Below are 15,427 nucleotides of genomic sequence, written 5' to 3'. Positions count from 1 at the left end.
TAGCAGTTCATTGGGGATGCAAACTGATCTATGTCCAGGCTCCACCATTTTTGTGTTATCATTCTGAATATTTGTGGATTCAATTCCCATTCGTGGGGATCCATGATGTTTCTGCTTAAGTTGTCTGCCAGTGTGTTTTTCTTTCCTGGTAGGAATTGTGCTTGAAGATTAACTTGATAGTTTAGAGCTGTGTTCCACAAGGTCATGGCTTGTCTGCAGAGGGGGTAGGAGTGACTGTCCCCTTGCTTGTTTATGCACCACATTACTGTGGTGTTGTCTGTTTTTAGTAATAGTTGTCCTAGATGCAGCATGTCCTTGAAAGCTATAAGGGTATTTTGTACAGCTAACATCTCTTTTTGATTGATGTGAAGATGCCTTTGTTCTGTGGGCCACTTGCCCCAAATACATTTTCCTGCAATGTGTGCTCCCCAGGCGTAATCCAGTGCATCTGTTGTCAGTGTTTGCCTGGCTGTGGGTTGAGTAAAAGGCTGTCACTTGTTGAGGTGACAAGCTTGAGCCCACCATCGAAACTCCTGTTGAAGGCAAGGAATTAGTGGTATAACTGTTTCCAAACTTTGACAGTGTTGAGACCATACATTCTTCAGGTACCATTGTAGTTTCCTCATATGCAGTCTGGCATATGGAATTAGTAGTATGCAGGATGCCATGCAACCCAAGGCCTGCAGAATTTTTCTTACAGGGAGATGGGTTTTTGTTGCCATCAATTGAAAGTATTGTGTCAGTTGTCCTTGCTTGTCTGGCGTGAGATAAGCCATCTGGGCCGTTGTGTTGAAGCTGGCATGTAGGAATATTATCTCTTGTGAGGGCACTAGTTTTGATTTCTTTTTGTTTACTGTGTACCCCAGGCAACTTAACTGTTTACAAACGCCAGATGCTCTAGAAGATTGTCCTTGCTCTCTGCTTGAATCAGGCAGTCGTCCAGGTACGGATAAATTTGAATTATTTTCTGTCTGTAAAATGCAATTACTGGTGCCAGGCACTTTGTAAAGAACCTGGGCGCAGTAGATAAGCCAAACGGCAGTGCAGGTATGCCTCCTTGAGGTCCAAAGTCACGAGCCAAGCTTTCTTGCCCAGCATGGGAAGAAGCTGCTGTAGTGTTAACATTTTGAATTTCGAAACTTCCAGGTATGTTTAGAGAAGAAAGATCCAGAATGAGCCTCCAGGCTTTGTCCTTTCTGGGAACCAGAAAGAGTCTTGAATAAAATCATTGTCCTTGCTCTGGTGGTGGTACCTCTTGAATAGCTCTCATTTCCATGAGTACTGTAATTTGTTTTTGAGCCTCTGCCCATTGATTTGGTGGCAGATTTGGCATTCCTTTTAACCTTGGCAGAGTGTGAAAGTGGAACCTGTAACCTTGAGATACACTGTTGAGAACCCATTTGTCTTTGCTGATCCAATGCCAACTGTGATATTTCCTCCCAAGGGAGCTGCCAAGAGAGAGTTGACTGGCAGCTGTAATGGGAAGTCATGGAGGCTGCTTTTTATATGGTTTGGGCCTGTATTCTCCTTCTTTCTGGCCCAGTGCACCCCATTGTCGAGGCCTGTAAGGACCTTGTGGTTGACCTCTACCTCTCGGACGTCTGTATCTGCCTCTTTGAGGTCTGTCTGTAGCCGGAAAGGACCAATTCTTTGTTGGCCAATTTCTGCTAAATCTTGGTGGCTGAACCTGTAAGAAATCCTTTACCGTTTGCATAGATTTTGCCTTATCCTCCATTTTCTTTAATACCTCTTCTGCCTTAACTCCAAAAGTACAGTTTTGTACCTACCATAAATATAGATGTCCGAACTGGATAGCATCTGCAGTCATAACAAGTGGGTTGTCCTGTCGTCAGGCAGCCCTGCAGTCGGCCGGATTCCAAAGTCCGGGTCCGGCTTCGGCTGATGTCGCACTCCACCCGACGTCATCTCTGTTGGTCTTCGGGTATAAAAGCATCAGCCGACGCCATTTCCTCAGTGTTTCTTGCCCCAGATGCCAGTAGCCCTCTTGCAGGCTAAAATTTGGATAGATGCCAATGTTTCCAAATAGATAGAGGTAAACACAACAATAAGCATATATGTACATATATACAAACAAATACACCATAAAGACTCCCCAACAGCTAGCTATTAGGAGGGTAAACACCCTAGGAGTACCACAGAGGGGAAGGAGGGAGGGTAATCCTGACTGCAGATGCTATCCAGTTCGGACATCTACATTTATGGTAGGTACAAAACTGTACTATGTCCTTCATGGATGCATCTGCAGTCATAACAAGTGGGTAGAATACCATAGCCAACTAGGGAGGAGGATAAAAGTAGATTATGGTGTGTTTAGGATCCCTTGCAGTACAGCAGTGGCAAACCCTGCTCGGGATCTGGAATATAGAGGCAAATTATAATGCTTGGCAAATGTATGCACGGAGGTCCAAGTAGCCGCCTCAATAATGTCTCTGGTTGCCACTCCTCGTAAGAAGGCTGTGGTAGTGGCTGTTGCCCTTGTAGAATGAGGTCTTATGTTCTGTGGAATTGGTTTTCCATGGAAGGAGTAACAGTATCGTATGCAATTTCCTATCCATTTGGAGACTGTCTGTTTGGAAATAGCTTTTCCTTCCCTTCCTGTTGCATAGGCTACAAAAAGTTGGTCAGTCTTTCTGCTATTTTTGTTCTGTCCAAGTAGTAGCGTAGCTGTCTATGTACATCAAGGTATGCAGTATTCTTTCCCTCTGTTTTGTGGGTTGGGAAAGAAGGTAGGTAGGTGGATTGCCTGGTTTAAAGATACTCTGGATACCACCTTGGGCATAAATGTAGGATTAGTTCTCATGGACACTCTATCTTGGTGGAAGATTAGGAAGGGTTGCACTGCCATTAAGGCCTGTAGTTCTGAAACCCTCCTTGCTGAAGTAATTGCCAGTAGGAAAGCAGTTTTCCATGACAGGTGTTGTAGGTCTGCTGTTGCTGCTGGTTCAAAGGTGATAGTGTCAACTTTTCTAGCACAAAGTTTAAATCCCAGGCTGGTAATGGTGGTTTCCTTGGAGGTTTTACATTCTTGATTCCTCTGAGGAACTGCCTGAGCAAAGGGTGCGAAAAAACAGGTGGATCAAAGCTGTATTCTGCTGAAATAGCTGATGCATGTATCTTGATGGAGGAGTAGGACAGGCCTGAATGAAGAAGTTCGCCAGATACTCCAGAATGTTAGGCATATCTATGTTTGACACATCTTTTCCTCTTCGGTGCTCCAAATGACAAACCTTTTCCATTTTCCAGCATAGTTCCTTCTTGTTGAAGGTCTGCGTGCTTCAAGAATAATGTCTTTAACTCTTTGGGAAAGTTCTGGATTAGCTGCTGCTATGTGATGTTCCATGCAGTCAGTTGCAGCGTTTTAGGTTTGGATGTATGATGCTGTAGTTGTTCTGAGTTAACATCAAAGGCATCAGGGTATTGGCCACATATTGTTCGAGACATGCTCTTCAGTAGTGGGTACCAGTGTTGTCTTGGCCAGTTTGGGGCTATCAGGATTATCCTTGGTCGTTCTTCCTTGATTTTAGTAGTACCTTGTGTATCAAAGGAAGAGGTGGGAATGCATATGCTGTTAGGCCTTTCCAGTTGAAGGAGAGTGAGTCCACTTTCCATGCTAGTGGGTGGAATGTCCTTGTGCAGAATTTTTTGAGCTGGTGATTGAGAGGTGATGCGAATAGGTCTATCTGTGGCATTCCCCATTTCTTTGAGATGGTCTTGAAGATGTCCGGGTGCAGCTTCCATTCGTGGGCATCCGAAGTGGTTCTGCTTAATATGTCTGCTAGAGTATTGTCTTTCCCCGGTACAAACATTGCCTGTAACTGAATGTTGTAGCTGAGTGCCAGGGTCCACAGCTCCAAGGTCATTCTGCATAGGGGGTATGAATGAGTGCCTCCCTGTTTGTTGATGTACCACATGACTGTGGTGTTGTCTGTCTTTATCATCAACTGGCCCTCTTTGAGGAATGGTTTGAACTTTTGGATTGCCAGTTTTACTGCCAGCATTTCTTTTAGATTGATGTGCAGGTGAAGTTGATCCTGTGTCCACAATCCTTGCACGCATTTGTCCAGCATGTGGGCCCCCCATCCTAGGTCTGAAGCGTCTGCTGTGATGGTCTGGCTTGGTTGACATCTGCGAAAGGGTAGGCCTGGGTTTGACTGGCATGCCTGAGCCCACCATAGGAACTCCTGTTTTAAGCATGGAATTAGTGGGATTTCTGTTTCTAGACTGTGCCTGTGTTGGGACCATAAATTCTTTAGGTACCACTGTAGTTTCCTCATATGTAGTCTGGCAAATGGGACCAAGATTATGCATGATGCCATGAATCCCAAGGCCTGCAGAAATTTTCTTGCTGTTAACTTGTTCAGTTTTGTTAGTGCCAAGAAATAAAGAGGAAGTTCTTTTTGTTTTTCTGTAGTCAGGAATGCCATTTGTTGTACTGTGTCCAATTCCGCGCCCAAGAATGTCCTTGTTTGGGATGGTATCAGCCTTGACTTTTGTAAATTGACTGTGTATCCCAGTCCTTGTAGCAAGTAAATGACCCTTTGTAAATCTGTTGTCAGCTTGCTTTTGTTGTCCCTTGTAGTAGGCAGTCGTCCAGGTATGGGTAAATCTGAATTCCCTGTAGTCTGCAATGGGCGATTACTGATGCCAGGCATTTTGTGAATACTCTGGGCGCAGTAGATAAGCCAAAGGGCAATGCTGAGAATTGATAGTGCTCTGATCCTGCAAGAAATCTGAGGTATCTTCTGCAGATTGGTCGAATGGGGACGTGCAGGTATGCCTCCTTGAGATCTAGAGTTACCAGCCAAGACTCCTTGCCCAGCATGGGAAGAAGTTGCTGTAGGGTCAGCATTTTGAATTTTGGGACAATGATGTATGTATTTAAGGTGGACAGGTCGAGAATTAGTCTCCAACTTTTTTCCTTTCTTGGACCTAGGAATAGTCTGGAATAGAACCCCTTTCCTTGTTCTGCTGTTGGCACTCTTTCCACAGCTCTCATGTTTGCTAACTCCATTATCTGGCGTAGAGCCTCTGTTTTTTGATTTGGAGGTAGATTTGGCATTCCTCTTTTGACTGGTAAAGTGTGGAAGTGAAACCGGTAACCTTGATCTATGGTTTGTAAAATCCACTTGTCTTTTGTTATGTAGTGCCAGTTCTTTGAAAATAAGGTTAACTTTCCGCCTAGAGGAGCTGCTATTTGTTCCCTGGTAGGCGGAGTTAGGATTAAGTCACTGTGGTTGTGCTGATGTAGTGGCAGTGGCTGCGTCTGTGCCTCTGTTGTTACCTTGCCACTGTCGCCCTCTGTAGGCACCTCCTCTGGATTGGTTTCTGCCTCTGGAACGTCTATTCCTGCCCCTTTGAAATTTTGTGGAGTCAGGAAAGGACCAATTTTTGGCAGGCCAGTTCCTGCTAAACCTTGGGGTTGAACCTGCAAGAAATCTTTAACAGTTTGAACAGATTTTGCCTTTTCTTCCATTTTCTTCATAACCTGCTGGGCAGGTGTACCAAACAAACTTGTCTTGTCCATAGGAGCATCTAGCAACTTAGCTTTAACATGATCCGGTAAAGCTTGTTCCTTTAGCCATGCATGCCTTCTTATCACTGTGCCTGTCATGGCTGATCTAAATGAAGCCTCCAGTGCATCATAGCCACATTTTAAGGAATGGTTGCTAACCTGTTGTATGTTATTTACCATTTCTAATACATATTTCTTATCAAGAGATTCATCAGTGGTTAGTTTTGTAGTTAACTGATCAAGCATAAACTCTTGGTATTGTATGATGTGAAACTGACAGTTTAAAGCTCTAGCTGAGAGAGTAGCTGAAGTGTAGACCTTTTACCCCATCTGTCTAATGACCTTGCTTCCCTTTCAGAAGGAATAGGGTTTTTAGCTGTGGTCACGGCTACTGCCTTGGGACCCTGGGATATAGTTTCTGGGTCTGCAAGTGGGGCCTTGTAAAGGTGGTGATGAGTATCTGGTACCCTGTAAAATCTGTCTGGTTTGGCAGGGGCTGGGGTAAAGAATCTGGAGCGGAGCAAACATCATTGAAAGCATCATCCACCACAGAGAGAACAGGAGGTATAGCTAAGGGCCTGTGCTGTGGGAGGTGCAGAAAGGTCCTAAGTCTTTTCTGGAGTCTGAAAAATCCTGTTGCTGCCATTGGAACTGTTCTCGCATGGCATGCAAGGTTTCCCAAAGGAGAATTCTTCTGGTGGGGAAGCAGCTGGAATGGATTCTTCAGCATCAGAATCTTCAAAATTGGAGAAGGGAGCCTCTGGCTGGTCTGTAATGTCTGATTCATCAGCAGAATCATCAGAAGACACTGGCTCAGGGGGCTCTGCCCTAGGTCTCTTCTCTGGGGGCTGAGAGGCCCTGTCTGGGTGAGATTGAGATCCTCTAATTAAAGAAATTAAATCTTCTGCCAAAGAAAGCATTTGAGAACTAGAAGAGGGCCTGGATGTGGGGGGTTTAACAGGCACTGATTTAGAAGTCTTGGCTGCTTTAGCCCTGGCGAAGGCCTTAATGGACATGGCTGCTGGAGGCCTAGCAGCACCACGTGCTGGGGTAGAGACATCCAAGGGGATGGTGTCTGATAAGTCAACCACCGTAGTGGGTAAAATTTCTGAGGTCGATTCAAGAGTTGTAGCAGGGGCCTCAGTTGTAAGAATAGGTTCAGCTGTACTTTGATCAGTTTTCTCGGTTTCGCGAAACCGAGACACTCGTGGTTTGCTTTACCGTGGTTTCGGCCGAAACCGCGGACCGCGAGTGTCGGTCTTTATCTTTGCGTTTTTTGGAAGATTGGGTAGTCGGAGGATCCGACGGCATAATGTACGCAAAATCAGAACCGAAAAACTGTTCTGCAAACTCCGACCGACGCCTAAGCGTTCGGCCGGTTGAAGGAGGCACAGGTCGAACAGGCTGCTACGTCGTGGGCTGGGCCTAAACAAGGCAGACAGTAAGAGTGGAAATCTTTATGAGGTATTTGTTTCCCACAGGTTAAACAATTGTTAACTTTTTCTGACATCGGCTGAGGCAAGAAAGAGTCCCCAACGGGGTACTTAGCTTTAGAAGTCTTCGAAGTAGTATTCGGTAGAAGTAATCTCTGGATCCGACCGACCGGCACTTGCGAACAGCTTCTGCTTCGGGCGCCACGCAGCAAGAAAGACTGAGGAAAATGGCGTCGGCTGATGCTTTTATACCCGAAGACCAACAAAAAAAAAAAAAAAAAAAAAAAAAAAAAAAAAATCTTGCTTTTTTCCCACTTTTCTGAGAGTTAAAAAAGTTCAGTTACAGGCTTGCTGTTCCTGAACTGTTTGAAAGTTTCTGTGAGGCCATTTTTGCTTGGGCTGAAGGAGGGTCTCTGTGTTTATCAGTGGCAGTGACTAACATTGAGCAGCTTCCCTGCCCCCCGGAGAGGTGGTTACTGACTTGAAACTGTAGTTTTATTGGCCACTAGGGGTCATTTCCATAACTCCTTCATCTTCCTCTCTTAAAACCTAGTTGCCTCGTGGTTTGAGCATCTTTTCAGGCTTGTTGGCTGTTGGTGAAGCACCCTCCAAGAGGAAAAACGCTGAGAGAAGAAGGGAGCCACTTTTGAGATTTTAAGTATTTTTCTCTGTTTATTTGCTAAGTTTTTCTGCATAGCTGCCTAGCTTGAGCATTTTCTGGCTTGTTAAACTTGATTTCTGTATTAGTAGCTGTATTTAGAGCACAACCAAAAGCTGTTTGCTGAATTTCCTGTTTGCACTTAATTTTAAATCGTTTTTCTTAAAACTTGCATATTTTCTGTCCTTGACCTAGCACTCTTGTGTGGGGTCATTTACTGCACTGTTATAACTTGATATTACTTGTGAACCTCTGCTATCTCTGTAAAACAAAAACAAAAAAAATCTTGCTTTTTTCCCACTTTTCTGAGAGTTAAAAAGTTCAGTTACAGGCTTGCTGTTCCTGAACTGTTTGAAAGTTTCTGTGAGGCCATTTTGCTTGGGCTGAAGGAGGGTCTCTGCGTTTATCCGTGGCCGTGACTAACATTGAGCAGCTTCCCTGCCCCGGAGGTGGTTACTGACTTGAAACTGTAGTTTTATTGGCCACTAGGGGTCATTTCCATAACTCCTTCATCTTCCTCTCTTAAAACCTAGTTGCCTCGTGGTTTGAGCGTCTTTTCAGGCTTGTTGGCTGTTGGTGAAGCACCCTCAAGAGGAAAAGCTGAGAGAAGAAGGGAGCCACTTTTGAGATTTTAAGTATTTTTTCTCTGTTTATTTGCTAAGTTTTTCTGCATAGCTGCCTAGCTTGAGCATTTTCTGGCTTGTTAAACTTGATTTCTGTATTAGTAGCTGTATTTAGAGCACAACCAAAAGCTGTTTGCTGAATTTCCTGTTTGCACTTAATTTTAAATCGTTTTTTTCTTAAAACTTGCATATTTTCTGTCCTTGACCTAGCACTCTTGTGTGGGGTCATTTACTGCACTGTTATAACTTGATATTACTTGTAAACCTCTGCTATCTCTGTAAAAAACAAAAACAAAAAAAAAAATCTTGCTTTTTTCCCACTTTTCTGAGAGTTAAAAAAGTTCAGTTACAGGCTTGCTGTTCCTGAACTGTTTGAAAGTTTCTGTGAGGCCATTTTTGCTTGGGCTGAAGGAGGGTCTCTGTGTTCATCAGTGGCAGTGACTAACATTGAGCAGCTTCCCTGCCCCCCAGAGAGGTGGTTACTGACTTGAAACTGTAGTATAATTGGCCACTAGGGTCATTTCCATAACTCCTTCATTTGTCCTCAGAGGAGTGGTTTAGGGCAGTGACTTGTGGTTTGTTGGCCAATTTGGGTCATTTCCTGTCTTTTCCAGCCCCTGCTATAAAGCACGCTTTAGCGATTTAGCCCGATTTAGCACGGAGTTGCTACTGTTGCACACTAGGGCAGCGGTTAAGCAGGTTTAAACTATTCGGGCTACCTAAAGTCCACTCTTCAAATTTTCCCTTAAAACTACCTTCCTCGAACTATACTACTGATCTAATCAGCGTATCCTATAATTAAAAGATCATCTCTACTTGACTCCAAGTAGACTATTCTCTATCTGTTAAACGTAGCACTTGCTCCTACAGTACTTATTACCTTGATACGGCACTCTTGTCATAGATAGTACCCCAAAAGGCAACCCCCATTTCTCGGTCACCCACGTCCCGAATCTTTTTAAAGTTTTTTGTCTATTCCTTCTAGCATGTCGAGGGATCAGTTGCTAGTGTCCTCTCCTGCTCAGCTGGTGAACCTGGGAATATTGAGGCAATGTTACAATTGCCTCATGTACACAGACAACCCTCTCCTCCTCCCACAAAACACAAATACATGCGAGAGATGCAACTATACGGCCAAACTGGAGGCTGAGCTCTCTCAACATAGGACTGGCAAGACCAGTCAGGAGGAGAAGGTTACCACACACTATAGACCCAGTCTCACATATTACCATTACAACCTCAAATCATACACATAAACACACAAAGACATACTGGAGGCTCTGATCAAAAATCTACCAAAACAGCAGAGGCCACCAAAGCAGACACCCAAACAACCACCACCTCAGAACACAACACCTGCAACACATAGACCTCACAGTCAGAGTGTCAAACAGTCACAGCCCTTAAGGCCAAACACAATGCCAGACACACTAGTCATTGGTGACTCCATAGTCAGACACACTGACGTCCCGCTCACCAGACTGAGTAAGGAGAAGGTCACAGTAAGCTGCCTGTCGGGCTAGAATCCGCCACATAACGCAAGCACTCAGGTCTCTCAACAGCAGGTACAAATATGATTCAGTCATTGTCCACGCTGGTGTAAACGACCTGAGGCACCTCCTTGGACTACATGAAAAGAGACATTGAGGAGCTCTCTGATTATGTAGCCCAGACAGGTATGACCCTGACCTTGAGCAGTATCCTACCTTCACCAAGAATGATGCCACAATACAGAGATAAGATGATCAGCTTTAACAATTGGCTTAAACACTGGTGTCATTCAAAGGGGATCCAGTGTCTGTCTGCCTGGGATGACATGCTGGACAAGCCACGCTGTTTCTCGCAAGGGACGGCTTGCACCTGTCACCCTGGGATTCGGATATTGGCAAAGGCTCTTGCCACCCCATAGTGCCTTTTTAGGCAAGGCTCAAATTCTAAACCTACCACCCTAGAACACAAAAAGGAAAAACTAAGGGTAATGCTGCTCAATGCCAGAAGTCTAAATCTCAAAATGCACGCACTGAGGCCCTTCTCAGTATGGAGAACATCGATGTCTGTGCTGTGACAGAAACCTGGTTCAAGGCTCCTGAGAGCACCCCAGCTATCAGGTTTTACCTCATATCATGCTCCGGCCCCAAAATCTGGACAATACCAAGAAAGGAGGGGTATCCATATTCATCAAGGACACCCACACCTCAAGACTGGTGGCAACGCACGATGCATCTGAGACCATCCAGGTGCAATTAACCATAGGCAAGACTGCTCTGCAAATTGTAGCATGTTACAGGTCACCCTCACAAACTCAGGAACCTCACATGGCCTTCCTGAAAACACTAGAGGGATAAATGTATCACCAAACACCATCATACTAGGTGACTTCAATTACCCTAATATAGACTGGGAACACTACTCAAGCCCAAACACCCTAGCCCAAAAGTTCCTGGAATTCATAAACTCAAATGCCATGGAACAACTAGTCACCATCCCCACAAGAGGAGATAACATACTTGATCTCATCATCACGAACATGGGAGCACAATGTTCAACACCGGAGGTGTACCCCTCACTGGTGAGATCAGACCACAAACTAATCTCGCTGGAGGTCCTCATCCCACCCCCACCTGAAATAAAAAGACCACAGTAAAGAACTTCTCAAAGCTGACTTCACACTTCTAAAGACTAGTGTGGTCTCCTTTAAGGCCCCCGAGTCATGGAAAACAGTACTCAAGCCGCTGAATCACTTACAAATGCCTTCTACCAGCACCTGCAGGACTGCATGGATAAGGCAATCCCAAGCAAAACAAAGACTCTTTGTACCAAAGGCAAGCGTCCAGTCTGGTGGACCCCAGCCATAAACAAACTCTACAACAAAAGGAGGAAGCTACTACAAGATAGAGCAAAATCCTTAAAAGGTAAGACACCCTTGATCACTATAAGTAAAAACTAAGAGCTCTCATAAAATCATCCAAAGCAAATTTTGAGAGAAAAATAGCTAAAGACTCAAAAGACAATCATAAGGCCTTCTTTAGCTATGTTAGAAACCTGGGAGGAAACTCCCAGATATGCTCAGAGCTAGTTCAAAATGATGTGAAGATTACTGATCCTACAGACATTGCCAACATACTGGCTGACAGGTTCAGTGCAAACTTCTCCCCGCCCCCAAAGGAGAGATATCTATACCAAACGACTGCAGCCCCAAACATCTCCAGCCCAAGTGAGAACTGCTCTCCAAAGCAAAAACACAGCATCCATGGGACCTGATGGTGTCCCCGGCTGTGTGCTCCATGAACTCAATGAGGAATTAAACCCACAGCTAGGACAGCTGTTTAATCAAAGTCTTACCTCTGGATACGTACTCCAGGAGTGGCGACTGCAACTGTGGTACCACTTCACAAAGGCGGTGCCTCCACCGACCCTGGAAATTACCGGCCCATTAGCTTGACAAGCCTTATCTGCAAAGCCATGGAGAGGATCATAATGGACCTCATAAATAAAGACATAGGGAATTTGCAGACTTTGGATCCAACCCAGTTTGGCTTTGTCAAAGGCAGATCATGCCTTTTAAACTTGGTTGACTTTTGAAACAGTCACCAAAGCCATTGATGAGGGAAAGGCAGTCCATACAGCCTACCTCGATCTGGCTAAGGCCTTCGATACAATACCCCATTTGGGTATCATTGAAAAACTCATCAGCTTAAATGTCAACCCATACATCACAAGATGGGTTGCAAACTGGCTGAGTGACAGAACCCACAGGGTCAGAGCTGCTGGCGCCATGTCAGACTCAAAGCCTGTCACAAGTGGTGTCCCACAGGGCTCAGTCCTGGGCCCACTCTTGTTTGGCATCTACTTTTCAGTACAAGCAAACACAGGAGGGTTATGGCTGACAAAGTTTGCAGATGACTGCAAACTGGCCATAGTAGAAAACACATCTGACACAGATATCCTTCAGAAGGGTCTCACAGAAACGGATAACTGGTGCCAGAGCCACGGCCTAAAGTTAAATGCCAAAAATGCATAGTCATACCCTTCGGAAAACAAGGTTACCCCTAGCTACCAAATAGGTGGCAATCCACTGAGCACAGAAGAAGTTATCAGGGACCTGGGGACCCAGGTTGATAGTAGTCTGTCATTCGACACCCATGTAGCTAAAGTAGTTAGGAAGACCTTCTACATTGAACACCTTATCATGAAGGGATTCTCATCTAGATCAAGGAGGTCATAGTCTCCCTTTACTCATCACTCATCAGACCAATGATTGAGTACAATGCCCCATTCGAATGTATCTGACCAGACACTTGCAGCAGCTGGAGAGGCCACAAAAGTTCCTCACCAAAAGGATAAAGGGTCTCAAAATCTGTCCTATGCTGCCCGACTGAAAGAACTCCAGCTCTATTCAGTCGCACCGCTGCTCAGAGGTGACCTTTGCCTAACATACAAGGCCATGTCAAACCCAGATTTGATGAATATGCTTCACCTCAAAAATCTAGATCCATCAGAGCCACAAGGGCGGAGACTTAAACCTTGACACGGCTATTAATAGGACGTGCTGGAGGGATAGATTCATCACCCAAAGACTCCCTATGCTGTGGAACAAAATCCCGGTACATGTGAGGCAGAGCACCTCGCTGGCCTTGTTCAAGAGTAATCTTGACCAATGGATGGAAGATCGCAGATATACCCCAGGGATTACCTCAGTGTCACTGCTCGACAGAGGCACAGCAAAATAATGGGTATAGTTCCCCATACTAAAGGGGTGGCGTAAGCCACAAAACGATGGGCTAGGCTTGTAAATGCCCTCGGGCAGATAGCCTAGTATGAACCTATGAACCTATGAGATGACATCGGGTGGAGTGCGACATCAGCCGAAGCCGGACCCGGACTTTGGAATCCGGCCGACTGCAGGGCTGCCTGACGACAGGACAACCCACTTGTTATGACTGCAGATGCATCCATGAAGGACATCAACATAATCCTGCTGTAAAGGTGCATCCAATAATTTTGCTTTAACATGATCTGGTAACGTATGTTCTTTTAACCAAGCATGCCTTCTAATGACAGAGCCTGTAACTGCTGCTCTACAGGAGGCCTCTAAAGAATCAAAACCACATTGCAAAGTATGCTTTCCCACTTGTTCAGCTGCATGCAATAAATCCTGCATTTCTTTAAAATTAGGAGGATCTGAATCTGGAAGCATTTTTTTTGTTTTAACTGAGACATCAAAAATTGCTGATATTTTAGCATGTGAAACTGGCAATTTAAGGCTCTCATTGCTAAGGTTGCAGACGTATATACTTTCTTTCCCCAACTGTCTAATACTCTGGAATCTCTGTCAGAGGGAACTGTTTTTTTTGCTGATGAGGCTTTAATCCCTTTGGGTCCCCGAGAAATAGTTTCAGGGTCAGCAACAGGGCTTTTATACAGAAATTTGTGAGAGTCAGGCACTCTAATATCTATCGGGCTTAGCAGGGGCTGGAGGTAAGGAGTCAGGGTTTAAGCTGGATTCAGTGTAGACATCATCCACAATATCCAACACTGGCGGAAGAGCAAGGGGTCTGTGTTGAGGCAATAAAAGGAAGTCTCTGAGTCTTTTCTTGGATTCTGAGTAATCCTGGCCTTCCCAATGGAAGTGCTCCCCAAAGGAGTAGTCCTCAGGCGGAGAGGCTGATGGAACTGATTCCTCAGCATCAGAATCCTCATAAGGGGGTCAGGAATATCCAAGGTCTGAGGATGAATCTGAAGAAATGGACACCTGGTCGGAAGATTCATAGTCTGCCTCCTGTCTAGGCCTTTTATCAGGAGGGGGATGGGACCCACTGATCAGGGTGATTATGTCTTCGGCCATTTTGAGCATTTGTTTCTTACGCATGGAAGCCTGTGCTAGAGAATGCTGAATCTGTTTCTTTGTTTTTAGGGGGCCTTAGATTTAGTAGAGGGTTTAATAGTTAACTGGGTAGGTCTGAAGACTCCCTCCTCTGAGGCTGTGGATTGCTCAGCTACTTCGGTACCCTCAGATGGGTTAATTTCGGTAGGCTGAAAACATGCAGCATCCGAAGGCCCAGCAAGCTCCACGTGGGAGTCGGATGCGGTCTGTGGAACCGGTAGTCAGAGGCTGTGTAGGCGCCTCGCTGAACACCGGAGAACCGGCGACCGGCCTAGAAGAGGCCTCGTAGTCAGTTTTGGGCCTCGGATGCCTGTCCTTTGTCTTTGCGCTTTTTATGTAATCCTGTCGTCAGGAGTTCCGACGGCATGGTGTAATTGAATTTTCTGCCAAAATAATGTCGGGCAAAATCAAACTGACGTTTAATAGTACGCTTGTTAAACCTAGCACAAAACAGACAACCAGTGACGCGCTGTGATCTGAGCCTAGGCATGGAATACAATAGGAGTGGAAATCCTTATGAGGTATTTGCGTCCCACATGAAATACAGTTATTAACTTTTACTGACATCGGTCTGAGGCAAGAAAAAGTTTCCCCAACGGGGTACTTAGCTTTGTAGAAGACCTGGGTTCTGGATTCGGAATGAAAAATCTCAGGAGTCGGCCGACCGGCACTGCGAACTGCTTCTGCTTCGGGAACCGCGCGGCAAGAAAGACTGAAGAAAATGGCGTTGGCTGCATCTTATATTCCAGTGTCGCACTGACGTCAGGGAAGAGGCGACAGCAACCGACGCCGGACCAAGACTTTGGAACTCAGGCCGACTGGGGAACCGCCTGACGGCAGGATAACCCAAGTGTAATGACTGCAGCAGTGTAACACGATGAACATCTGTACTATGTTCTTCGTGTTTCACTGTTGCAGTCATTACATTTGGGTAGAATCCCAAAGCTATGGTTGTGAGGCTGGAGCTAAACAGCATTAGGTGTGACTATAAGGCCCTGCAGCACTGCAGTGGCAAAGCCTGCCCTGGACTTGGAGTTCTGTTCACACCTTTACAAAGCATTGCCATTTGCCTCTCTACTCTAAGTAGCAGCCTCTAGAATGTCTTTGGTTGGTACTCCTCTGAGAAAGGCTGCTGAAGTAGCTGCAGCTCTGGTGGAATGAGACCTAATGCCCTTGGGCACAGGTTTACCATGGTGTAAGTAACAGAAACGGATGCAGTGGCTTATCCACTTTGAAATTGTCTGCTTTGAAATAGCATTTCCTTCTGATCCTGCAGCATATGACACTAGCAATTGC

The 15,427-nt window shown here is 45.4% G+C and overlaps 1 protein-coding gene across 1 annotated transcript in view; it reads right to left on the bottom strand.

Moving 5' to 3' along the window:
* USP1 (ubiquitin specific peptidase 1) overlaps nucleotides 1-15,427 on the bottom strand; it is a 1,001,653-nt gene that overhangs the window by 771,378 nt on the left and 214,848 nt on the right. The window lies entirely within an intron of this gene.

The sequence above is a fragment of the Protopterus annectens genome, chromosome 10.part0 (assembly GCF_019279795.1).
Source record: "Protopterus annectens isolate FY-2018-M chromosome 10.part0, PAN1.0, whole genome shotgun sequence".
NCBI classification, from domain to species: Eukaryota; Metazoa; Chordata; order Ceratodontiformes; family Protopteridae; genus Protopterus; species Protopterus annectens.
Note: the sequence above shows the minus strand (reverse complement) of the source record. Positions and strands in the feature narration are given on the sequence as shown.